At 40.4% G+C, this 27,139-nt stretch overlaps 1 protein-coding gene across 1 annotated transcript in view; it reads left to right on the top strand.

The window, feature by feature from the left end:
- The first annotated feature begins 13,348 nt into the window (after positions 1-13,348).
- The window catches only part of LOC146001437 (uncharacterized), a 28,812-nt gene continuing 15,021 nt past the window's right edge, over positions 13,349-27,139 (top strand). Inside the window, exon 1 of the mRNA XM_083138756.1 lies at positions 13,349-13,476. The gene's annotated coding sequence lies outside the window, so the exon portion shown is untranslated. The remainder of the gene's footprint in view (positions 13,477-27,139) is intronic.

The following is a 27,139-nucleotide window of genomic DNA, read 5'->3' as shown; positions in this document are numbered from 1 at the left end:
TTAGAAGTTTTGTTAAAAAATCGATAATTTTTTGAATTTGAGATTTTTCAAAAACTATCAGTACTGGAGACTTAAAATTTTGTAGGCATATTCTAGGCATGATTCTCTACATTTTTTGTCTCTATAATTTTCCTGATATATGCAATATTTAAGCTGTAAATGCCTAATTTTTATAAATAGAATTTTCTGAAAAGTGCAATATTAACAGAATTGTTAATATTTTGAAATCTATACCTGCTAGGGCACTATATCAGTCACTATACTTAAGATATCAAAAAATATCAAGAGAGGCATATTTTTAACAAATTTATGGACAACAATCTCACAGAAGTGCCTTTTATAAGTGTAGGCAAATCAATCTGAGGGGGGTCATACTTTCACAGGAAATTCTCGAGGGCATTTTTACAAAAATCTTGGATTAGACAGAGTTCCACACTTGAGCAAAAAGCTCATATGGGCATGTTGAGCTAGTTTTAAGTGTAGGCAAATCTGCCTGAGGGGGGTTCATACTTTCTCGGGTTTATAATATGGCCTTTCCCACTACTCATATAGCAATGTTTGTCTCATTCTCCACTCATTAGTTCATCATTCATCCTCATAGTAGCGATCAGCCCAGTAGAAATTCGTATTTAAATGAACGACACATACATACGTATTGATTTATTATTATTTCGTTTTTCTGCTACTTCTGGCTAATCGCGAATATGAGGATGAATCGTGATAAGATGAGGCGGATGAAGGGACAATCATAAACATGTAAGGACAACACAATACGAGCCCCACCAAGGATTATAATGGCCACGAGTCCAGACGCCAGAGCCTCGCTAGTCACTAGTATGCAAAATGCAGGGGTATGAGTCCTGTCGAGTTGCATCCACGAGAAGCTCCAAAATTTCGGTGTTGTGTGCGTGTGAATAAAACTATTATTATTATTATGAAGTTACAGTTACGCAATAATAAACTTCTAAGCCGTATGAATGCAAATATTGCCATCAGTTTCAATAATACGAATGTCTATAACAGTATCCTTCTTATTTAATTTTTATTTAACACATAGTGTTTTTTTTTGATACGGAAGAAACATGCATCAAATTACGTCAATATATTGTACATATATTCAGGTAGTGTTGTATTTTAAAAATTTCCAGCAGTAGAATTTCAGCAACTTCTTTGCAGGGTGACTTATTGTTGACAAGAATTAATTGAAGTTACTGCTGCATAACATAATAAGTACGAGTATATTGCAAAATCATAGACAAAATGCAGTGGGTGGAGGATATCTATGCAATTTATCCTAGTGGGGGAATTTTCTTTAAGAGGATATTCTTAACTAGAGAGATAACATTCCAAAACCTTTCCCTGTTTGAGCACTGCTGCCTCTCCTGTGAAAAAATCTTGCGGGCGTCCTTGTCAAATTGCGTCATTACGAGGCAAATATTTTTTTCTTATTTTTGGGTTGCTTTCCTGTAACTTTTACCTAATTGGATGAGTAATGAATAGATGGATACCCGCAAAGGGACACATTGTCCAGGCGGGACTCGAGCCTTAAACCTTCGCTGGGTAGCGAGATCGTTACTGAACCAATTAACGTTCTCATCTATTTCTATTTTGAGGGCCTCCCGATGGCGTAGTGGTGGCGTCATCGCCTTATAATCGAGGGATCCCGGGTTCGGTACCCGATGGAGGCACGTAGTTGTTCGGATCCCACTTTAAACTGAAGGTACAATTAGCCTCAATGAACATAAACTGGACTTAAAACGCCAATTCAATCAATCTGTTTTATTATTTCACGTCGCTTTTTGACATATAGAGCAAACTAGGGTAATGAAATGAAAATGAAAGATGAAATAGATAAGACACACAATGATACACACCCATGCCTAAACCAAGGTTCGCTTCTGAGTTCATAGAGCGTTACGCTAGCGATTCCTCCAGGTAAAGGATATTCGATAGACGATTTGATGTTCACCGAGGGGGTTCATACCTGCAGTTGGGAACATTCAAATGGAAAGTAATTGCTTCCAGTTTCCGAAAGCGACATGGCTTTCATTGTTCGGTATAAGCCAACTTCGAGGCACAGATTTCTCCCAGATGTCAGAAAAATCTGCAGGTCCAGTAGTAGCGATCAGGTATTCGTTTACAAAAGTGCTTGTGATGTTTGTCTTGAATATTAAAGCAAGTAATTTTAGTTCGTATTACGTGTATTCGGTGTCTGTACCATGAATAAGCGTGCCAAAGGTAAACATTCTTGTGCTGTTGCAGAGTGTACCAATTGGGGCTTTAAGGAATCTGGCACCACATCTATTTCTATTTTGAGGGCCTCCCGATGGCGTAGTGGTGGCGTCATCGCCATATAATCGAGGGATTCCAGTTCGGTACCCGGTGGAGGCACTTAGTGGTTCGGATATGGAAAGCATGTTTGCATCACTAGTTAAAGATTTTCACATCTACAAAAAAAAATATCCAAAACCCATTTCCACCTCACTCAAGGATTATGTTAATTCAATTCAAATTGTGCGCGGGTTCAGTGCCATGAATCTCACCTTTACTGAACAGAATGAGATTGGTTCATAGAATGTATCGCCGAAAATCAATTTCGCTGATATCCCGTTGTCGCTGTTCTATTTTCATTAGATACGAGCTCCAATTACCATTTTAATCCTTCGTTTTAAAAGTTATTCGAACACAAAAATAGTTATTGGGGGTCATTTTAAAGTTGTTTCTTTTTACTTCATTACTGTCTTCATTTGATTTTTTTATTTTCTAAGAATTTCGGCGGGCTGCAGCCACTTAAGCCCCCCCCCCCTGCGTACACCAGTGATTGCCACACTCATCTAGCCCATCAAATTTATCATTTCATCATTCATTTTTATTGTTGCGGTTACCCTAAATACGTAGAAAAGCGAAGTCATATAACAACAGCGACAGCGACATCCTATGTATACTAGATATATAAATTATAATGAACAAATTATTAATAACAAACATCTGTGAAAATTTGAAGGTATGAAGGATAATAAGTATTGGTGTGGTAGCGAAATATTTAATACGTAAAATTGTATTTATTTACCCATACGCAACATCAGATTTCAATGTAGGGGCGATATAAGAGGATAGTCGTGATTACTTTTTGTTTGATTTGTATAACGCCATTTATTGTAATTGCGTGCTGTAAACTTCTTCATATTATTGCCTAGGTCTTATTCCTTGCGTTTTGCTTAATATTCTGCTGCAAATGGTTAATAGAACCAAGATATGGACAATTAAAAATGAAAATATTTCCCGTAAGCTTCCATTGCTACGCGGGCCTAGCCCCTTCACAGACCCCCTTGGTCACGTCAGAGCTCGTTGCGGCTTCTGGCCAATGGAAGAGCTCCGTGCATCGGAATGCTCTTCCTAAAATACTCCTATATTCCTTGAGGCGCTGTAGTATACGCTAACGAAGTAAGTTCCATTCATCATCATCATCATCATCATTCATTGTGGTTTTCTTGTTTTCAGTTTCGTCCCTTGGGACCTGACTTGACTTGTGTGTTTGAGATTTGTGTGACGATGGTGATTTGTATGGATTGTTGTAGTAGTGTCACTCCCTGCAACTGCTACAGGGTGTGGGAGATGGATTTATTTGCTCCTTTGTTTACTGGAGCGGGTGAGGTTTTTGGAGGGGATTATTGTCCCCTCCGGGAGGCTGTTTTTTGTTTAGCCTATCGTGTGTGATTCCTTCTTAGAGGATTGATATGGCAGTACGGCTTCAGGTGTTGTGTTGGTGTTGGTGTTAGCTCTTATGCAGGGTACAAGGTATATTGAACAGGGTATATGGAGAAAATACATGGAGAAGATACATGGTAGAGTAAACGTAATGAAGTCGATTTACATGACTATAGGTGGAGAAATACACGAAAATACATGGGAAATACATGGAAAATACATGGAGAGGAGGCGTAGTGCAGGAGTTAAATGGAGAATACATACATAGTGGTGGCAGTATGGGAGTGAGGGTTGGACTGAATTTACTGGAGCCTGGCTACGTTTCTGGGATCGTGAGGGCGAGGAGTTCTATGTTTCCATCGCAGGATGGGTGTTGTGCCCATGCTGCGGACAGCTGGATTCTGGTGGTTCGCCAATTGGCGCCAGAAGGTGAGTGTAATTTTACTTGTCTGGGTCCGCAGCATCTCCAGGTGCAGGTCTTCATGAATCTGCACTATCCTGGTCCTTCGGTCGTGGCCTCCGACTAGTCTTGCAGCCCGGTTTTGTACGACTTGCAGCTTTTGGAAGGTTGTTGGTGCCACCTGGTGCCAGGCTGGAATGGCGTAGAGTAGTAGTGGGCGCACACATGCCTTGTAGATATGGAGTCTCGATTCCATCGACAATGTGAGCGCTCGGAGGATTGGATACAGAGCCGCGAGTCGTGCTCCGGCTCGCCGGCAGATGTCATCTACATGTCTGGCGAAGGTCATCCTGCGGTCCAGGGTCAGGCCAAGGTATACTGCACTCTCTTGGTGTGGGATGTGCTCCCCTAGCAAGGTGAGGCGTCTTAGCTGTTGCGGTCGTCTCGCCCTGTAGATCACTGCAACGCTCTTGCCAGGATTTGGTTGGATCCTCAATCTTGTGGTCCAGGTTTCCAGAAGGTGTAGTTGGTCTTGCATCCGGATGTAATTTTCGTACAGGTCTCGATGTGATACGAAGAACGCTGTATCATCTGCGAATACAGCCGGGGTGATCCTTGGCGCTATCGGCATGTCTGCCGTGTAGACAGCGTATAGCAGTGGGGCCAGCACTGATCCTTGTGGTACTCCCGCATGGATGGTTTCTGGGGCGGCTGATTTTCCCTTCTGGTGTACTATGAAGGATCTCTGGGTTAGATAGCTTGCGATGAGTTTCGTGTAGATCTCAGGAAAGTGGTAGGTGTGCAGTTTGTACACAAGTCCCTCGTGCCACACCTTATCAAAGGCGCTCTGAATGTCTAGGAAGACACCGAGGATGAGGTGCCGCCGGTTCATCATGGAAGTGATGTGGTCCACTACTCGGGCCAGCTGGGTGGTGGTGCTGTGCCCGGCCCGGAATCCAAATTGATGTTCCGGGAGGATGTTGGCTGCTTCTACATGGTCTTGCAATCGGCGCAGGATCACTCTCTCACATATCTTGCTTACGTGCGAGAGCAGGCTGATGGGTCTGTAGCTTGTTGGCATCCTCTGGTTTTTCCCTGGTTTTGTGATCATCACCACCCTCGATGTCTTCCACTGCTCAGGGAACTCTGCAGTGATCATAATGCTGTTGATGATCCTGGTGAGCAGTACTATTGCTTTTCGTGGTGCCCTTTTGAGTGCCATTGGAGGTATCTTGTCGAGCCCTGGAGATTTGTTTGTTGGTAGCTGTTTGATGTAGCTTGCTACTTCCCTGGGGTTCGTGAGTCTGGGTAGCCCCACGACCGGTGTGTGGCGGATTTCTCTCACTGTTTCCTGGACTTCTTGTAGGAAGGGAGGTGGTGGCGGCGGGTTGGGTTGGAAGATTCCTCTGAGGTGGCTGGCAAAGATATCTGCTTGTTGCTGTGGCTCGACTTCTGGGCCGTTTGGCCCGTTCAGTACTGTAGTGTACGAATCGGGCTTTGGCGTGGTGAGTTTTCTTATGATCCTCCAGAAATCTCTGCCCATGGGCGCGATGTTCTTGAGCGCTCCTTCCCATCTTTCGGTGATGGAGTTTTCGATCCTGTTCCTGACTCGCCGGCTCATGCTGTTATAAGCCTCCTTCCAGCGTCGGTCTCTGGTTTCCTGCCATTTCTTCCTGAATCTTCTTTTGGCCGCTAGGAGGAAGTTTAGTTTTTCGTCTTCCTCTTCTTCCTGGCGATTATTTCAATCGGCGGGTGGCGCGCATATTGGATGGCATCTGTCATGTGTTGAGTTAGTATGCCAACTGCCGTATTTACCTCTCTGCTGTTGTTGAGTGGCATACGTGGATCAACCAGTTGATTGAGGAACCTGCAGTAGTCATCCCAGTTGACTGGCGGTGGTGGTGGTGGCGGTGGTGGTGGTGGCGGTGGTGGTGGTGGCGGCGCGTTGTGGGTGATGATCCTGTGTGATACCGATATATGCACTGGGACGTGGTCAGAGTCCAGTGCTATATCGGCATATGGCTGCACCTGTATCCCACAGCCTGCATACAGGATCACATCTATGACATCTGGCTGCTGGTTTGCTGCATCTGGGTAGTGGGTTGGCTCTGTGGGGGCAGTGATGTCCAGGTGGGATCTATCCAGGATTCTGTTTAGTTCTCTGCCAGCGTTGTTGTGTTGTCTGGAGTTCCAACGTCTATGTTTTGCGTTGAAGTCGCCTGCAAGTACGACGTGCGGTCCTAGTGCCTCTAATGTCTGAATATCTTGCTCCAGGAGTTGGTGCCCTGGTACTTTATAGCAGGAGGCGATGATCAGCGGTGCCCCGGGGGCGTGGATCTTGATGGCCATTGCCTCCATTTGCTGCAGTGGCGGAACTGTGATTTCTTCGGAAGGGATGCTGCGTTTTATGAGTATAGCTAGGCCTCCTCGGTCTGCGTGGAGGCGGTCTTTTCTATAGGTTTTGTATGGTCTGGTGTTGAAGGTTCTGTTTGGTTTGAGGAAGGTCTCCTGGACGCACAGCACATCTGTTTTGTGGAGGTTGAGGTAATGGAGCACTTCTGTCTTCTGTCTTCGTAGTCCCCTAGCGTTATAGGTTACTAGCCTTATGCTTCTGTGGAGGGTTGTTCGTTTAGATGCAGCCATCATTGATCATGTCTGCAATCATAATTGTAATTGCGATGATTCTGGAGCAGTCGTCTTTTGCTGCCTTAAGTAGCGGGGATGTCTTCATTATGTGAGGGACCATCTTATTTCTGGTGGCTCCCTGGAAGGCTTGCATAAATGAGGAGAAGGAGAAGAATTTGTCTTCCTCTTCATTTTTGCGTGGCTGCTCTTCCCGGCGTGGCTGCCCTTGTCGGCGTGGCTGTTCTTCTCGGCGTGGCTGCTCTTCTCTGGTTGTTCTTTCCTCCTGCATCCGAGGTTGGGTAGGCGGTCTGTTGTTTCTTGTGGGCATCTGGTAGCGGTTGGTTTTCTCCGTTCTCGGTATGGCCTGCCTGGTTTCTGTCGCATCTGCTTGTTCCACTCTGTTGCCAGCGTCTGATCTGGGGTCGTCTGCTGGTCTGGTGTTGTTCGCCGGTCTGGTGCCCGCCGCCGGTCTGGTGTCGGCTGCCGGTCTGGTGTCGGCTGGCGGCCTGGTGTCGGCTGGCGGCCTGGTGTCGGCAGGTGGGCGGTATTCGTCAGGTGGGCGGATATCTGCTGCTTGTGCGTATGTCTTGTTTGCCGTGGTTTTCGCAAAGACCCGACATCCCCGGTAATTGGCTGGGTGGGGTCCGTGGCAGTTGGCGCATTCGCACGGGTCGGTGCGATTTGGTTTGGTGCAATCGCGGGCGTGGTGCTCACCAGCACATCTGACGCATCTTGGAAGTGCTCTACATTGCCTGGCGGGATGGCCGATCCTCTGGCATCTCCAGCATTGCAGCACGCCTGTTTCTCTGTATTCTTCTACGAGCACGTTGTGGTATGCGATGAATTCTTCCTGGTATATGTCATTTATGCCAGGGCATCGGTGGAGCGAGACCAGGAAGAGTGGGATTGGGCGTCTTCCTTCTCCTGGTTTTCCCCTCTTCGTTAACTGCTTGACCTCTATGACAGGGTATTGCATTCTTATGAGGTCCTCCATGATGTCCATTCTGTCCTCTTAATGACGATATAGCGCGCACAGAATCATGGGAAAAAATCCCGAAACCTCGGGCATGGCATACCTCAAGGTACCTTTATTAGGTATGCCATTCCCGAGGTTCCGAGATTTATTCCCATGATCCTGTGCGCGCTACGACGTCATTAAGAGGACAGAATCGAACTTACTTCGTTAGCGTTTACGGAATCTTGCCATAAATGTATCGATTTTTATGTGTACGCACCTTTTCTTGAAGTGCCCGTATAATGAGTACAAATCACTATGTCTGTTCTGTTGCCACGTGCAAAAATAATGGAAGGAAATCGTCTGGAATAAAATACCATTGCTTCCCAAAAAATAAGTTGCTGCAGCAGGAATGGGTGAATCGATGCAAACGAAGAGAGAAGTTTAATGTTAACAATTCACGTGTATGTTCAGTTCACTTTTTACCTGAAGATTACAAAAGAGATCTGAAAAATGAATTTTTAGGATTGCCTTTGAAAAAAGAACTTCGAGCCGAAGCAGTTCCTAATTGGCACGGAACGCCAAGCACATCACAAGAATCGGTAAGTAATGCATTTCTATAAATCAAATCAATGTAAAGTTAAGTTTACATTGTCTAATTGTTCTTTGCCCTTACCCGTGTGCGATAGGTCAAGAATGGTGCTCGTGTCATTACAATTTTATTGTTACATACTTAGTGTTGGTCTTAATACTGGGTTGGAAATGTTATGTTTAACACGCTTTTAAAATGCCTTAGACAGCAGCAACTTACGAGTTGCACAATTAACTTTTCACGACATAAGTTTTCATAAATTATTCAAATTAAAGAGGTTCAATTTGTTTCTCCAAACTTCAGACTTACTTCCACATTACTCTAAACGCCCCCCACATCATCACATGTGTAACTTTTAAAAACCACTACACGATCAAAACTCAGTTTCTGGTTATTTATTTACTAAATATTGAGAGTAATATAGACCCTTTCAGCTTTGAACCTCAAACATCACCGAGAAATAAATACTTTGAATATCCCGTGGACAGCCAACACTAATTTTAATCTACACTTGTATTCACATTGTGCTCGTTTGTAGACAAATTTGTATTATACAAATAGTTGAGAACGTAATATACGACTTATAAAACAGACGTTTTGCCCTTGCACATCTTTTGAACATTCTCGTCAAACATTGAGGTTGTGTAGATAATAGCTAAAGAAGCGAATCATTGTAATGCATACGTATCAAAACTAATAACCTTCTAGGCTCGAGTCTAGTTTACGTCCTTCTTGTCCACACCTTCTTGCCCGTTTATGTCTTTCTTGCGCACTCCTTGTTGCCCGTTTACAAAACCGTGCTATCAGACAGCCGGCGCTCCGGCATCCGTAAGGTAAGTAAATTTTTCTTTTTACACTTTCTGTCACTAACCATTCACGGAAACGAGGTATGCCTACGAGGTTAGGTTAGGCCTGTTAGGTTAGGTTCCATTAGCACTCATTTCACCCCTAAATATGTGCTTCATCATCGAAAAATGTCCTCAGTACGTTCAATCACGCATATCCAGACAACATCGGTTTTTCTCGATTTTCTCCTCCAGGAAATTGTTCCTCGCCTTGGGATTTACTTTGTTAAATTCCTTATAAAATAACTTTTCCAACGATATATGACACGTATTCCTTAGGAAAAGGACGTAAACTAGACTTTTACCAAAGCTTAAAGAGTCTGTCACATTACAATATATATTTATCGTAGCATAAATAAATATCTAATTTAAAGACACCATACGAAATCTAATACTTCGTGTTGCTGGATTGAATTGAATTTATTTTATATAAGCTCAAATGAGCCACGGTGGTCCAGTCGGTTAGGCGTCTGACTGCCACGCTGAAGACCTGATTTTTCCATCTTTCTACCGAAGTTCCAGAGTGGGCATGGATGTTCTTTGTGAGTGTCTCTTCATCAATTTAATATAATCACCACTTATCCTCATCGTTAGCCAAAATGGAAAGAAAGAGATGCTAAATAACAAAAACACAAATACAGATTCATCCTAATCGCAATCAGCTTGGAGAATCTGAAGAGTAACGTAATATAGCTAACATACAAATACATACCATCTGTAAATTTGAAAGTGTTAATAAACTACAGAGTGGGTGAAAAATAACTCGATATTAGAAATATTTAATAACTTTAATATTAATTGATCGATTTTAGTTCGCACAGCAGAATGGTAAAACTTTACAAGTGCTAGAAGTTCACATAGGCACAATTGTTAAAATTCCACATGTGCCAGAACATGCCGAATGCAATTATCCAACTGATCCAAAGTCTTTGGCTTTGTTTTGTAAAGTTCTTCCTTCGCCCACTTCAACACTTAAAAGTCAAGTATGGTGAGGTCAGGGCTTCTTGCTGGCCATTCATGTGGACCGCGACAACCCAGCCAACGTCCCGGTTATTTGATGTCGAGTCAGTCACGAACAGTGCGTGCAAAATACGAAAGGGCACCACCTTGCATGACTATGAGGTCATTTAAGTTTTAATAGAGAGTTATTTCTCACCCACCATGAACTTAGTAATTATTGTGATACTTACAATATTGTCCTTTTTTTAGGTTGAAGCAAGAAGACAGCGCCTTCAATCAAGGGAGATAAGAAGCAGGGCAATGTCGAAGCTAAAGGGACTCTTAGGGAATATTAGGACCACATAATAATGTCCAAGTAGTCATGCTTAGAGGTTTGTGCGTTCAGTGGAAGCAACCTGTGTATTATGATTTTGATGTAACCATGACAAGTAAATTGCTTCAAAATAGTATCGAAGAATGTGAGAAATCAGGATTGAAAATTGTAGCAGTCACGTGCGATATGGGGGGAAAGAATGCCAAGATGGTGAAGGAATTGTGTATTGATACATCGAAAACTTTTTTTTTTAACCCTGTTGACTCTAACAGGAAGGTGTGGTTTTTCTACGACTTCCCCCATCTTCTAAAGCTTACGAAACCATTTTTTGGACGAGGAATTTATTTTACCCAGTGGTACAGTAATAAAGAGAAGTCTCATCGAAGAACTTCAGAACTGACAGTAACTCATCACATAACAGATGCCTACATAAATGTGAAAGGACGTGCCCGTCAAAATGTAAGAATGGCTGCAAGATTATTATCTCGCCACACAGCATGCGCCATACAACATGTGTTACACAAAGACCGTGAAGCAAAGTTCTTCCAACTAGTAAATGATGCCTTCGACGTATTAAATTCTAGACGTCCTTACGACAACAAAACGCCATTGCGTAGTGGTTACAGTCTTAATATCCAAAGTCAAGAAAATACCATAAAGAGGTTTGCAGAAATTTGCTCACAATTGCGTGTCGGAAAGAGAAGTGGCATACTTCCATTTCAAAAAGGTTTCCTAATATCAATAGAATCTGTGATTGGTTTATTCGAAGAAGTCAAAGCATTCAACGTACCATATATTCTTACCTCCCATCTGAACCAGGACTGTTTAGAAAATTTGTTTTCACGAATCCGAGGTCTTGGTATTTTTCATAATTGCCCGTCACCTTTCGAGGTGCGCAATAGAATTCGGTTGCTCATTATGACAGGAAATGCTTACGACATTCCCCTCTCTACAAGTGCTCCAGTTTCTGCTTCTGAAAAACACCACGAATGTGCAGAAACTACTGAAGATCAAGAAGAAAACTTAAAAGATTTTATAACTGATGAACTTTTCCTGGGAATTGTTGATGAGAAAAATGTAACATCTTTTCAGAACACGTCACAGAGTACGGTAGATCTAGACTTACTTTCACATGAGACCTTACATGCAGACTTGACAACTTTACAATGTGATCAAGACGTTAATTTGGATGCATTGCGTTATCTTGGTGGATATATCGCATAGAAATGTCGCCATATCAACAAACATCTGGGAAAGCCAAGCACAACATTTCCAGTTCCTGACGAAAGTTCCAGTGACAGTGATTGGATAGCCATTATATCTCGTGGAGGGCTTACAGTTCCATCAGATCAATGGATGGACACCATAAAATAGTTTGAGATTGCATTTACACTTTTCCACGGAGAAAGATATGCAAATGCTCCCAGCGTTATGACTTCGTTATGCAAGATATTAAAGAAAAAATTCCAGGATATTCACGAGAGAGTTATATCAGAATATGTCCGGACAAGAACTTCCATTAGAATTAGACATTTAAATAAGTCTCTCCGAACAGATACAATAAATAGGTCAGCAGCAAAGAAAAGCCGGCAGTTGACTACATCGACAAGAAATCACGCAAAATAATGTATGATGAAATAAAAACTATGCATTGTTTTCGAATAAATGTATTCTCCTATCGCGTATTTCATCTCTTGTTATCAAATTAAATTAACAGTTTTGGTCAGGCACGTATTTAAAAATTTATTTCGGGGGGTGGGTCCGAACCAAGTGTCTCAGAAATAATAATAATAATAATAATAATAATAATAATAATGTAAACGCTTAAATTAAAATAATTATATTATTATTACATTAAATTAAAATAATATTAATTAATAAATATTAAATTAATATTGTAGGTAAAAATCGGTGTAAGAATAGAGATATAAAAGCATGTATTCATTATCTAGCCTACGTGTAATCAAGATCTCTAAAATTTGTATAAAAGCAAATGACCTGGCAAGGAAATCAGTGCCAAATAGATAAAGAATTGAATATTTATTAAATAACAAGATAGAATGTTAGATAAAGTTGACGAAAATGAAAGTTTCAGATAATATATTTGGTACTGCCATTCAAAGTTCGCGGAAATATCCCTCGATTATACAGCAAATGCTAAACATGTATATTTTAATTGTTTAATGTTAGTTCTTGGTAAGTCTTGCGTCGGGGGCTTCACCCCTAACAGTGGCGTGCCTAGGATTTTGGAAAGGGAGGGGTTATGTATACCTTTTCTTGGTCTCATTTTGTCATATTTTCCTACCTTTGACGATCCTTTGTTAGGAATACTGGGCCAAAGGGGGGTTTATAACCCCCATCAACCCCCCCCCCCTTGGGCACGCCACTGACCCCTAAATATGTCATTGTCAGTGAGGTAGGATAGTTTAGTGTCAAGCGTCTCCCAATAAAATAATTATGTTGTTGTTATGCAACAAAAGAGTCATTGTACTGTGTTAGCTTTTGTTTAGACACATACACACACATCAAATTAATGTTAAATAAAGGAATTGTAAAAACTAAATATTTACTGCCTTCAAATAAATTGAAACAAAATAACCCTCGATTATACAAGAAATGTTAAACAATACATATTTTCATTATTTAATTTTTGTACTTTGTAAGTCTTGGGGGGGCGGACCACCTGGACCCCCTAAATACGTCCTTGGTTTTGGTGAATAATATCAAAAGATGTATGCAAAAACAGTCTTTCGTGGGCCATCTACTACATTCTCCGCATAGCTTTCTTCCGCTCGTGTCCTCTTGGTGACGTCACAAGCTCTAGCCAATACCGTGTAAGTCGCGGAGTGGCCCCCGCTGGGCATACCTAATAAAGGTACCTTGTGAATTGTCCCTTTCAAATGTACACATATCCTAATCTACACGTGAAAAACGACTCCATTATTAAGAAGGTAAAGCCAACAAAGTGGGGAATATTACTGAACATTAAGGGGACGCTGAAGAAGGTTTGGAAATTGAAACCTATGAAGAGGAGGACTACATAGATATTCGAAGAGAAATACATAACTGTTACCAATTGTAAGTAATATTAGGATGTATTCCTGAGTAGAGTAATAATAATTTCATTAGTGAGAATGAAAAACATTGGCATTACTTCTGTATGTTGGATGATGTTCGAAAATCTGATGTGGGATGTTCACTAATGATAAAAGGTTGGTTTATAGATCGTAATGTGTTGGATTGAAGCAGCAGGTAGCATTAATTCTGGCTAAATTTAACAACAGAATAGTGAATCATAGCAGCTGTAAATTTGGTAACAGTTTCATACATCGGAGACACATTTCTTCAATTTTACACAAGAAACTACGGTACTACTTTACTATACCGGAGACACCTATCAATGATTTATTTCGCAATTTTTTACATTGCTAATGTAGTATTCTGCATTGCGGAACATTTCTTTAGGTGAAATAATGAATTTCTAACGCAAATAATGTCTATTTCTTACATTAACGACTACTTACTGTTGTTCCTTATTTCCCACAAACCATCCACGGGTAGCCCCAAAAACCATTGACGTTAGCCCAAAAATTCACGATAGCCCCATGAACCATCACGGGGACGAGGTATGCCTACTAAGTTAGGTTAGGTTCCATTAGCACTCCTTTTGTTCAATTTAGCATATACGGACAACATCGGCTTGTAGCAGCAATAATAGCACGTATTGTGCTCTCATGCAGAAAGCAAATGTCGGCAGCAGCAATAGCACGTTGGAAATAGATTTTCATAGAAAACCACATGCATTCGCATTAAAATGGATCAAAACTTCATTCCCGAACATCAACAACGCTACAGAAAATGATTTGCGTAAGTACTTTCTCCTGTAAATTTGAAGAAATCCGTCTCCAGTATAGTAAAGTGTTACCGAAACTACGTACGCAAATGAGTTTCTCCAAGGTATACAACATTCGTCGAGGTATTTTCTTTCATCGTAGAATATATTTGACCGGGATATCATGTATTTTTCAAGAGAAATATCTCACCGACGCACAATTGTCATTGCTTTCATTTGCTTGCCCTACGACAACCGGATGCTGCGTACGTTAGATTATGTAAGCCCCTGTCAGTGTTTGAAACCCCCCCTTTTTTTACTATGCTTGCCAAACATAACCAAACCTAACCTAACCGTATTGGAAATGGTTCGTGGGACTATCGGTCAGCTACCATGCATAATGGTTCGTAGGGCTATCCATGAATGGTTCGTGGGGCTATCTGTGAATGCTTGTGGGGCTATCGGTGTATGGTTTGTGGGGCTATCTGTCAGCTAGCCGTGCATAATGTATAATTTCCACCGGTGACAAACACGATAGTATGTATTTTTTGGTGAAGAAGGTTTGGTAACAGTATGTTATAGTGAAAACACATTTCAAATTTACAGGATAAACTACTTACGAAACTGAGTTTCTGTAGACTTTTGGAAGCTCGTGGAAGTGTTTTCTCCATTCGTTCAACTTATTCGGCCGGTAAATTATGTATTTTTTGACATTAATGTATCTCCGATGCACAATAGCTTTTGCCACCATAACCGTCGACTACGTGAATTATATGTTCCGTGCATTCGATTATGTAACCCTTATGTAAGATTTTTTTTCTATGTTTGCCTAACCTAAACTTCTGTGAATGGTTTGTGGATCAATTTTCGCTTAAAAACCTTCTGTGAATAGTTTGTGCAGCATTTTTTGGTTAATAAGTTTGGAAACACTGCATATCAGCTGACGATAGACAACGTAAGTCAAGATTTGCCCACCATATTGTGTGTAATGAAAGCGAATTGGCAACGAACAATAAATACTTGTAATGTGAAAAATTATGCTTTCTTAAGTAAAAAAAAGCAAGAACTCACGTTCAAAAATGTTCCGCTATGCATAACAGGTCAGTACAAATGTAAATAATTAGGAAAGAAACGAGTGAAATGTGTTTTCACTATACCATTTACAGGAGAAACTACTTACGGAACTGAGTTTCTGTAGACTTTTGGAAGCTCGTGGAAGTGTTTTCTCCCTTCGTTCAAAATATTCGTCCGGTAAATCATGTATTTTTCGACATTAATGTATCTCTGATGCACGATAGCTCTTGCCACCATTACTATCAACTACGTGAATCAAATGTTTTATGCGTTCGATTATGTAACCCCCTGTTAGTGTAGCAACCACGTGGTAGTTTTACAAGATGATGTGTGAGCGTTTTTTTTTTTTTTATTTAATTGTCTGTGTTTGCCTAACCTAACTGAACCTAATCTAACCTTCCGAGAATGATTTGTGGATCAATTTTCGCTTAAAAACGTTCTGTGAATAGTTTGTGCGTCATTTTTCGGTTAATAAGTTTGGAAACACCATATTGTGTGTAACGAAAGCGAATTAGCAACGAACAATAAATCCTTGTAATCTGAAAAATTACGCAATTTTAATGAAAAAAGCATAATCCCACGTTCAAAAATGTTCCGCTATGCATGACAGGTAAGTACAAATGTAAATAATTAGGAAATAAACGAGTGAAATGTGTTTTCACTGTACCATACTGTTGCCATTAAAAGTTTACTAAGTATTATTTACTGCAGAAATTATGATTTAAAATGTAGCTTATGTGCTACTTTTGTATAGGTGAAACATCTATAAATAATTTATTTTGCAGGTAAACTGTCCGTATCCGGAAAATGCCTGAAACTCGCTATTTATGTCACTTTCCATATTTGTACTTACGTATTCTGCATTGAGAAACATTTCTGAAGGTTTCATTTCACTTTTTTTCATTGAAATAATCTATATTTTCGAAGTATGAAGTAAATTTTGTTGGTTTATTTTTCCCTTCGGTAACATGCTAAATGGCAGTCACAGTTTCACTACCGTAGTCGCATGCAGTGTTACCACTCCACTCCACCCAAAAATATCGATGTAGCCCCACACACCATTGACGCATAGCCCCATGAACCATTTCCGGTAAGGTTAGGTTGTGTCACATTTAGGTTAGAATACTTAAAAATTGGTTTAGAAAAAAAAAATGCGTAGCCCCACACACCATTCTCGCATAGCCCCACAAACCATTTGCGGAAACGTACCTTCTTCAGTTACAAAAACACGTGTTTGGAAACACTGACTGGGATTACTTCGTCCCACACAGGCAACATCCGGCTGGAAGGAAATGGATGCAACAGCTTTTGTGCATTGGTCACACATTTATATCGAAAAATACATGATTTACCGTCAAAATTCAATGAACTATGTGAGAAAACACGAACTTCCACAAGTCTAAAGAAACTGCATTTGGTAAGTAACTTCTCCTGTAAATTTTAAGAAATCCATTTTCTGGATACTTAAAGTTTACCATTTCTCACTTTTTTACATTGTTAACATACTATTCTGCATTGCGGAACATTTTTTAGGTCTAATAATGAATTTCTATAACACATTATGGTGACAGCATACTGGTTGATCACGCATTGTGTGAGTGTTTTGTCAATTTATGCAGTGTTGCAACCTTTTTCACTGAAAAATACCTACTTTCATGCCCAGATTTGAAATTATGCTAATACCCCACAAACCATTCACATTAGCCCCACAAACCATTCATGTTAGCCCCACAAACTATTTCCCGTAAGGTTAAGTTTGGTTAAGTTAGGCAAGCATAGTTTAATTTAAAAAAAAACAAAAAAAACTCAACACATCATGTTATAGTGAAAACACGGCGAGGTTTGAAACACTGGTAAAACTTTGATAGCGTCCCAACACCTCTCACTCGTTATTTCGTCATTCTTCAAGGTGCTATTTTGCTTTTTTCACAAAAAAAGTTCAATTTTTGACATAAAGAGTAATTATTAAACCATTGATGTTAGCCCCAAAAATTCACGATAGCTCCACGAACCATCGCGAGGACGAGGTATGCGTACGAGGTTAGGTTAGGTTCCATTAGCACTCATTTCATTCCATTTAGCATATACGGACAACATCGTTTTTTTTCAATGATACAAAACACCAACAAGAACTTCTAAATGCTACAGAAACTAATTTCGGTAAGTAGTTTCTTGTGTAAAAATGAAGAAATCCATTGGGACGCTATCGAAGTTTTACCGAAACACTTACTGGGGGTTATGTCATGTAACACACGGAACATTGTGCTCCCGTGCAGAAAGGAAATGGCGGCAGCAGCAATAACGTGTCGGAGAGATATTTTTGCAGGTAAACACATGATTTCGCATTAAAATAGATCAAAACTACATTCCCGAACTTCAACAACGCTAAAGAGAATGATTTGCATAAGAACTTTCTTACGTAAAAAGTAAGAAATCTGCTATACGAAAGTGTTACCATAGCTTATTCGAGTAGACGTCCTAGGTTGTGGCATTGTTCTCAGTCTACACAGACACGTCATTTTGATGACATTCTATGTCTTGTAGCACCTCGCTCTGTATACCAACTGCATAACCATTTTCTGCAAACATATTTGATTTCTGTGATCACTGATTTCATGGTATGTCACTGTTTTACTGTTTTCATTCTTCAGTAATTATTTTATTTGACCCCGTTGACTTATTATGGTTACTATTTCTGTCTAAATGAACTTTGAAATCTGATACTCGTTACGAGTGAAGAACAGCAGATCCGAGCATGGTTTTCTAAATCAAATGATGATAAAAGAGGAGACATGGAAAAAGGTTTGATTCGTAGGGCCCAAAAGATAATGTTTTTTTGATGAGCCATTGAAAAGTGATAATGGTAGCAACTCGGATCAATCTTCTTACGAAGACAAAATTATTTTTACTTGTTTTATTTTCCTTAAAATATATATTGTTTGGGTTGAAACTATGAAGTAGAATGTACATATCTCTTGTCAAGAAGTAATTTATTACTAATGTTTTGCAAATTAGTAAACAACAAAGTGAATTCTTCTAACGGGCCCCCGTGGTGCTGTGATGCAAGGGATCCCGGGTTTGAATCCTGGCCTAGGAATGAATGTTTGTGAGTATCCATTCATCAATTTCATCATTCATCTCAGTCTTTCCAATTACCCAAAAGTAACACAAAAACAATGTAAAATAAAGCAAATCAGTTGAATGGAAATTCTTAATTAAATTATCAACATTTCTATGTTTTTCTTCGTAATTTCTCTCTCCTAATAGGTAATCAGTTCTATTGCAATACAAGAATATAATTCTGTTATTACATATAAAATAAGATAAATCTTAACTTACAAGTGATTTATATTAGGTATTATATGTTTATAAACTATTTTTAACATTAAGAATGTGAATATATATTCGAAAATTTTTTTTAAAAAAAACAATAAAATTCACATGTAAGCATGACGCTCGCCATATACCAACTGTATTTCTCTGGAAGATGCATACCAACGAAGGGTTAATGGACATAATTAGAAATCAGACCATGTAAGAAATGCCTGTGCAATGTGATAAATTCGGAATTAAGCAATCGGAACTTGCACTATCAAGCCTTTGTAATGTACTCAGCAATGATTTTTGAAATTTGGTGGGGGGAAATCCTCCCCATATACGACCTAATTGCCGTAACTGTTTTCATTAAATTCCAAATTCCAAAAGGATGATTACCATGAAGCATAATCAATGCCTCCCTAGCTGTTCTTTTTCCAGTTCTTTCCATCATTAACTGTATATAAATTGATGCTTTTGCTTTCTTATATTTTTTCTACGCGCAATTACATTCATGTATTCTGTGTAAGTTGTGTTACCATGCTCTTCAGTATGTGATTTTCCTCTTCAAATAAAGAGCATTGCATGCTTTGCAATGTTGGGAATAGCAGATAATCTGAGAAATTTCATTTTGTTGATGCCACAGAAATCCTGACCAGGTTGTAAACATGGAAGTTCATGAAGATGGGAAAGTAAGGTTCAAGGGACCTTGACTTTTAGTGGATAGGAAATTTGTACATCATTCCTCCCAATTATGAAGAGAAGAAGAAGGAAATGAAAACTTTTTTTTTTTTTAAGAAAAAGAAAGAATTGTTGCCTCTACACTGATAAAGTTCTACAACCATACAAAGTTTCATTGAAAATATGCTGGGTACTTCTTTGAGGGGATAATGGCAATGTGTAATGGTAGCGGTGTTGCCAACTTACATAAAAAATCTAGAATTTCACTTCTAGCATGGATGCTGCATAGACCAATTTTGCAGCGAAGAATTATCGAAAGACCTCGCTTTGAGGATGTGTAATGCCAGCCTCCCTCTATCCAAATGGCGATTGCACAACATCTCTGAAAGTCGTAAATTTTGAACTCCTAGTTGTCACATTTTTAAAATGTTCTTTTGTTCTCATATCTCATGTAGAGGATAAATGTCAGAAAAAAGTGGTGGCTGAACAATTATAGCCCATTTCATAAAATCTATCCCATGATTATGCGTCCTTCCTCTTTTATCCTTACACCCTACCGACAAAGAAAGAGAGAGAGGAAGGAGGAGAGATTATCATGGGGAAGACCAGGATATGTGGGTCATTCCATACCAAATCGTCCTATGGTGGTTGCGTGACCATTTCAGAAAAAAAAATCATTTTTTAGTACACAGGGTTGCACATGTTTCTAGATATCAAAATCAATGTTCAATAATAATTGTTTTCCTAAGTTCTCTTTGGGTGGCCATTTTTCCAATATGCTGCATGGCTTTTTTTGCTCTTGTAGCACTTTACAGAAACCTTAATATCTTAAAAACCATTTGAGCTAGAGACCTGAAACAAATTAATTTTTGCACAATGCACAATTTCCAGTAAGTCAAGTATTAAAATTCTGTGATACTGAGGCTTTGTAAACCCAACTTTAAAAGAAAGAAAAAGAAAAGGCTTCATTATATGCACCTTACTCTGCAAGGTCACAAATTATGTCATAGGGTGCCTCATATTGACCAAACAAGTTGAGTCTAAAAGTTCAGATTTTTACTGTGAGTTACGTTCATGCAGGCTTCCATTGAGCCAAATTTCAGAATTTTTCATGAGGACCCATTTGAGATATTTAACCTTGATAACTGTCAAAATTCCACAAATAGCCATGTTTGACCCACGCTGGAAAAAGGGTTGCATTTCTAAGTACTGATACTTTACTACTCTGCAGGTAGGTACACACAAAAAATTAAAGCCTTAGAAAACCCATTCATTTACAAAATCTGGCCTAATATCTGATTTTTAAAATTATATATACTCCAATTTCCACCATAATTTTTGTACTTTGGGTGCAATTTTTAGCAAAACATACTAGCTGTAATAGCTTTGGAGATATTAAGGTTTCTGCCACATGATAAAAAACAAGCAAATGATACTTTGAACTTTTTTTAAAAAATGGGTGTCCCAGGAATTATTTTTGAACATTGGTTTTGGTGTCCCAGGAATTATTTTTGAACATTGGTTTTGATATCTACAAACATGTTTTATGTACCATGATTATGTACTAAAAATATTTTTTTTCTAAAATGGTCATGCAATATGACAAATGTTGTCATAAGGCATGTATGTTATTTAGTTTTACATACGGGCATATGGGGATTAAAGAACACCTCTCACGTCCAAAGTTCATGCACACTTATAGTTCGGAGAATTCACGAGAGGTGGGGTAATAATGCAGATAGAAAACATTTTTTTCTTCCGCGGTAATGAGAAGGGTCACTAGATGGCTCTGACTGGAAAACATAAATAAATCGAAAATGCTCGATTTACGTCTCAACTGATTGTCAGTTATATGAGAAAGTCGTTTTCATTGTCGTATAAGCTCCATGGCAATATACATTGTTTTGGATTAATCAAGTTTCTCATTTCTTGTTTGAAACCCCGAAATACTTGTTATTGGCTTATGCACTGGTACGTCTCGAACTGATGGTAAATTTACCAGGTTCTGCGGTCTGTACGAGTGCATTCAGAGATTAATCTATTCAGCATTATTCATTCTATGCTGAAGCATAAATTGTTATTTAGGAGTATTTATGTTAATCTTACACTAAGAACCTTGATGCACACATGTATGGTTGTGAAGTCCAATAAAGCATATATTATATGTCGTAACAACGTGCTGTACAAAAAAGAGAAGAAGGAGGAAGGCGGTTCCCATGTAATGGACGCTGGAAAAAAAAGTCATCGCATAGAGGAAGTGGTGTCAAAAATCTGCGGATTTCTGCATGCAGGCTTTAGCTGGATGATGATACATTTCTTTAGGGCTAGGAACGTTCAGTGAATGATTCAACAAGCACGGATCATTGGTGATGACAACTGGACTTTGATTGCTAATGAAAAATTAAGGCAGGATGAGGAACTCATATTTGATATTTGCCTCGTCACAGCTAATGGAGGTAAGCTGCATTTCTACTATTTGTGTTGCATGGGCTCATGTAAAGACATTGGTTGGTTGATCTACCCGTTTGTCATCGCATATCATAGCATGCTAGCGTGTGAACCATGTGATACTTGAGAAAAGGAATATATCATTGTTTGTTCCGCATGGCCGAGCACGATGGTGGAGGATGCCATTGTTGTTTGAAAATTGAATTTTTAATACCTCGGGCGTAACACGAGTGAGATTTGATTATAAAGTTGTAATGTGGGTGTAATATATATCAGACTAATATCACCACAAATTTGTACTGCATGATGTAGTACATTTTATGTTCTTAAATTCTGGAAGGTCATACGACCATATTTGGTATTGCTCATGAGCAGCTGATTCACAGCTGTGTTAACAAAATCGTCGAGATACAGTTAGCCTCAAATATAGGTATTGTTCTCAGCTCACAGAGAAGTATGTCATGTTGTCCTTGTAAATTATATGTAATTAAGTTGCCAAATGAAAGAATAAGAGAAATATAAGATTTAATATTAATCTTGTTTATAGTTGAGAATGGTGACAATGTAAAAGTTGGTTTGCATACAGTATACTACATGTGTGGTAGTATTGTGATTATTGTATAAATTTATCTTTCATCTCAAATATGAGTTACAATTCTCAGAACTAAAATAATTTTATGTTTCGGTTAAACATGACAAGTTCTTTTTGCATATACTCATAAATCAGCTGACTTGCTGTACATGCATGTGATATATGTGTAACATTTCAATATGGAAAATGGCGGACGAGTAGCGGATGTGTAGCAAGAGCTCCCGATTTCCCCCCCAGTCTTGCTGGCACATACATTACTCATACATTACTACCAGAACAAACTAGTGTCAGCATAGGAAAGCATCACTTCCAGCACCTCGGTGGTGATCTAACAGCTAACGAATCTTACTAAATCGCATAATTATGCCTAAAGCTTCAATCAACGTAGTTGCCAGCCGCGTGGAAAGCGTGGAGGAGAGGCTTCGGGCCTTCGAGAGCCAACTTCTGAACGTCACCGGTCAGCAACCACCCGCTGAAAGCACGGAGAAGGGATTCCAGGCGGCGTTGCAGGATCTCAGCATGGCCTACCTGGAATTTAAATGGGAGGCGGTGGACATGCTGAAGTCTGTCAGGCTGGATATCCAGGAACTCCAGAAATCCACACAAAGAAACTTGACTATGATCGACAACATGGAAATGTATTCCAGGAGGAACTGCCTGCTGTTACACGGCATTCCTGAGACAGCCAACGAGGACACAGACGAGCTTGTCCTCCAGACGATACACAAACACCTCCACCTGCAGCACGTAAACCTGGACCACATCGAGCGCTCTCACCGCATCGGCCCCCGGAGGAGAACAGCAGCGGATGCGGTCAAAACTGGGAAGAGGCCCATCATCTTTCGGCTTTGCAGCTACCGTACCAGGGACGCCATCTGGAAGAACAAGAAGGCGCTGAAGGGAATGAGAGTTCTTATCACCGAATCCCTGACTGCAGCCAGGCAGCAAGTGCTGCAGATGGCCAAGGAGCAGCATGGCCCCAGGAACGTGTGGACTCAGGATGGCAGAATTGTCATACTAAAGAACAATCGGAAGATCTCAGTCACCACGCTGGAGGAACTACACAAAGTGGAGTGAACGGGAGGGGAAAAAAAGGACGTGCAGGGAATAAGCAGCCACTCAGAACGTTTATTTTGCCTACTGAGGGCGCATCAAATTCCGCCACGTTATTGCGTAAACTCAGTTATTTTTGTGTATCAGTGTTTGTGACTACATTATGTTAGTTATTGGTATTTATGTTACTACGTTAACCGTTATGCTCTTGTCTGTTTGTGTTTGTGTGTGTGTGTGCGTATGCGTGCGTAAGTATATAGAATCCAGTTTTCGGTGCCCTGCAGGTTCTAAATACATCACTTCTGCTGGCTTGGTAAGTGAATCTCCAATTTCCAATAATTTGTGTTCAGTAGACGTAGCGACAAATGTTAATTTTATTTATTTATTATCTTCTCATTCCCTATGGCTCAAACTGATATTCTGGTGGATGTAAATCTGGCAACGTCCCCACCCGCTGCTTCTGTAGAACTTGAAAACCTGCCCCCCTCCTCTTCAGTTGCCATTAACCTCGCCCCTACCCCCTTCCAGCGGCAGACCGTAAACTCGCTACCCAACCCCTCAAACTGTTTGCCCGCCGGCAACCTTACGGCAACACCGACGTCGGCATTTTTCAGTCAATTAAGAAATATCTGCATTTCCCCAGCAAGCGACAACGACCTTCGCTCCCCAACCCTGGTGCCACAAATGGGCGACCCACCTTCTGGACCGCAGCTGAACCTCCCCTCGGGCAGTCTCAACGTCATCCACGTCAATGCACAAAGCATTCTCGCGCATCTCCTTGAAGTCCAAAATATTGCCCAAATAAACAAACACGTGCATGCTCTGCTCGTGTCGGAAACGTGTCTGAAGGAGAGCCTTTCGAGTGAACTGGTGCACCTTCCAGGTTTTCGTCTGTTCAGAAGAGACAGGATCGGGAAGAGGGGCGGGGGAGTGGCAATTTATCTACGCGAAGATATTCCTGCCAAAATCCTTTCGGAATCACCCGGCGACTACAACCGATCTTCCGAATATATAATTATGGCAACTACCGTCTGTCAACAGAAACTCCTCCTTGCCGTAGTCTATCGACCACCTACCACTCGCCTCGAAAACTTCGAAAACGATATCGCAACATTTCTACCAAAATATTCTCATGCAATTGTTTTGGGAGACATGAATGTCGACCTGTGTACCACCAAAGAGGAGGCTATGCAATTCCGCGATACGTTCTCGGCCTTAAATCTTACAATCTGTCACCTAAACCCAACCCACCACACAGCCACTTCAGACTCCTGGCTTGACGTCATTCTGGTCTCGGACGAAAATCGCGTAACGAGACATGGCCAAATTCCGGTACGTGGGATTTCCTATCATGATTTAATTCACGTATCATATAACATCCGCGTTCCAAAATTTAAGCCTAAACAAGTATCTTACAGGGACATAAAGAACATTGACGAAACCCGCTTGAACGAAGACGCTGCACTCGTTCCGTGGCACGTAATTAGCACGTTACCAACAGTGGACGAGCAAGTTCACCTGTTAAATACATTTATTCTTGAGCTGTTCAATAAACATGCTCCCGTCAGAAAGAAACGGGTCTCACGTCCCCCCGCCCCCTGGCTGACGGACGACGTACGTCGACTTATGGTCATGAGAGACAGAGCTTACACCAAATACAGAAATGACGTAAAAAAAGGTGACTCTAGCACATGCAGCTTCGAAAATTATAGAACCCTGAGGAACCGCTGCAATCAGGAGGTAAGAAAAGCCAAGCGCTGATTCGCATACGAATTGCTCAACCACAAAAATAAACCGGACGTTCTATGGAAAAAGTTGAAAATTCTAGGTGTTGGGAAACAAAAAGGACGACTACATTCCTAAGTTTGCACCAGATGCACTGAATAATCATTTTTGTGACCTCCCGACTATTGAAAATAATGTTAAAATTGAAAATATTCGGAACATCGCAACACACTCCATAAATGCTTCAAAATTTTGCTTTTCCTGGATTTCACCGGAAGACGTTAGAAAATCTTTACTTAAGATAAAATCGTCGGCCGTAGGAGTAGATGAAGTTTCCATTCTCATGATCAAAAAAATCCTCCACCATGTCCTTATTCCCATCACGGACATATTCAATTTCTCCTTGCTTTCTGACACATTTCCGTCGCTTTGGAAACTCGCCCAGGTATGCCCTATACCTAAAACAAGCAACGAAATCAATTTAAACAATTTTAGACTAATCAGCATCCTCCCAGCTCTGTCTAAGGCTCTAGAACATCTTATTAGTGGTCAAACCCGTGACTTCCTAGCACGAAATAACTTAATAAACCACTTTCAATCTGGGTTCTGTATCAACCACAGCACATGCACGGCTCTCGTCAACGTAACCGACAACATCAGGTTAGCCATGGACAATCGACAACTTACAATCCTTGTTCTTCTCGATTTTACCAAAGCTTTCCAAACCATTGATCACGAAATTTTACTCACAAAACTATCATCCCTATTCAGCTTCTCGAACTCTATGGTTAACTGGTTCCGTTCCTACCTGTCTGGACGTCAACAATGTGTCGTCGACCCACATCGAAGATCATCCTGGAAAAGCATCCCCTGTGGCGTCCCTCAAGGCACCGTTCTGGGCCCCCTCCTGTTTACACTGTATATTAACGACCTCCTGTTGGTGCTTAATCACTGTAGGTATCACATCTATGCCGACGACTTTCAATTATACTTTTCTTTCCCTCCTCAAGAAATATTGAATGCAACCGAACGTGTAAACAACGACCTGAAAAAAATCAACAAGTGGTCTGTAGACCACGGCTTGCACGTCAACCCGACCAAAACCCAGTGTATGCTCGTAGGCTCCCCAAAGATTCTGAACAGAATTGACGAATTAAATCTCCCTAATCTTATGGTCAACGATAAACACTTGCCTCTCTCTACCACGGTTAAAAATCTGGGAATTACACTAAACAATAATCTTACCTGGAGAGAACACATAAACTCCGTGTGTAAAAGAGCTTTCGGTGCACTACACTCTCTTTACCGGCTTAAAAACTTCCTCCCCGAACGTATAAAAACCAAACTTGTCCAATCTCTTGTTTTCCCTATTATTGATTACTGTGACACTGTTTACTCGGACGTTAATTGCAAGCAAGCTAAATGCCTTCAGCGAATCCAGAACGCCTGTGTCCGCTTCGTTTTCGACATAAAATATTCAGAACATTTGACACCATATTATGCGAAGGTCGAGTGGCTGAAATTAAGTGATAAACGGATTTACCACAACCTTGTCCTACTGTACAAAGCCCTAGAAATAAAAGATCCAAAATACCTTTCCGGGCGGTTTCAATATCTTTCGGACTTTCACTCCCGCAACACCAGATCACGTAAAAAATCTCTGTTATCCATCCCTATCCACAGACCTAACTTCTACGCCAATTCGTTTACCGTTACCTCTGCAGGACACTGGAACAGACTGCCCCCCGAAATCCAAGCCTCCTCCTCAGTTGTAACATTCAAAAGACAATTAAAATTATACATGCTAAACAATTGGACCTAGATTAAATTACCAGAAAGAAATACGTTATACATTTAGCCCATGAAATATGCTTTCTATGTAGGTACTTGTGTGTGAATGTGTGTTTGTGTGTGTGTGTGTGTGCATGCATGTAGAAACTGTATTGATTTTATTTTTAATTTCTTCTAAGCTACATTTTTCCATTGTGTTAGTAAAAATAATGAGCAATGTATGTAATTAA

Source organism: Lepisma saccharinum, chromosome 17, assembly GCF_977018435.1.
Source record: "Lepisma saccharinum chromosome 17, izLepSacc3.1, whole genome shotgun sequence".
Classification (NCBI taxonomy): domain Eukaryota; kingdom Metazoa; phylum Arthropoda; class Insecta; order Zygentoma; family Lepismatidae; genus Lepisma; species Lepisma saccharinum.
This window is presented reverse-complemented; position numbering and strand designations above follow the sequence as displayed.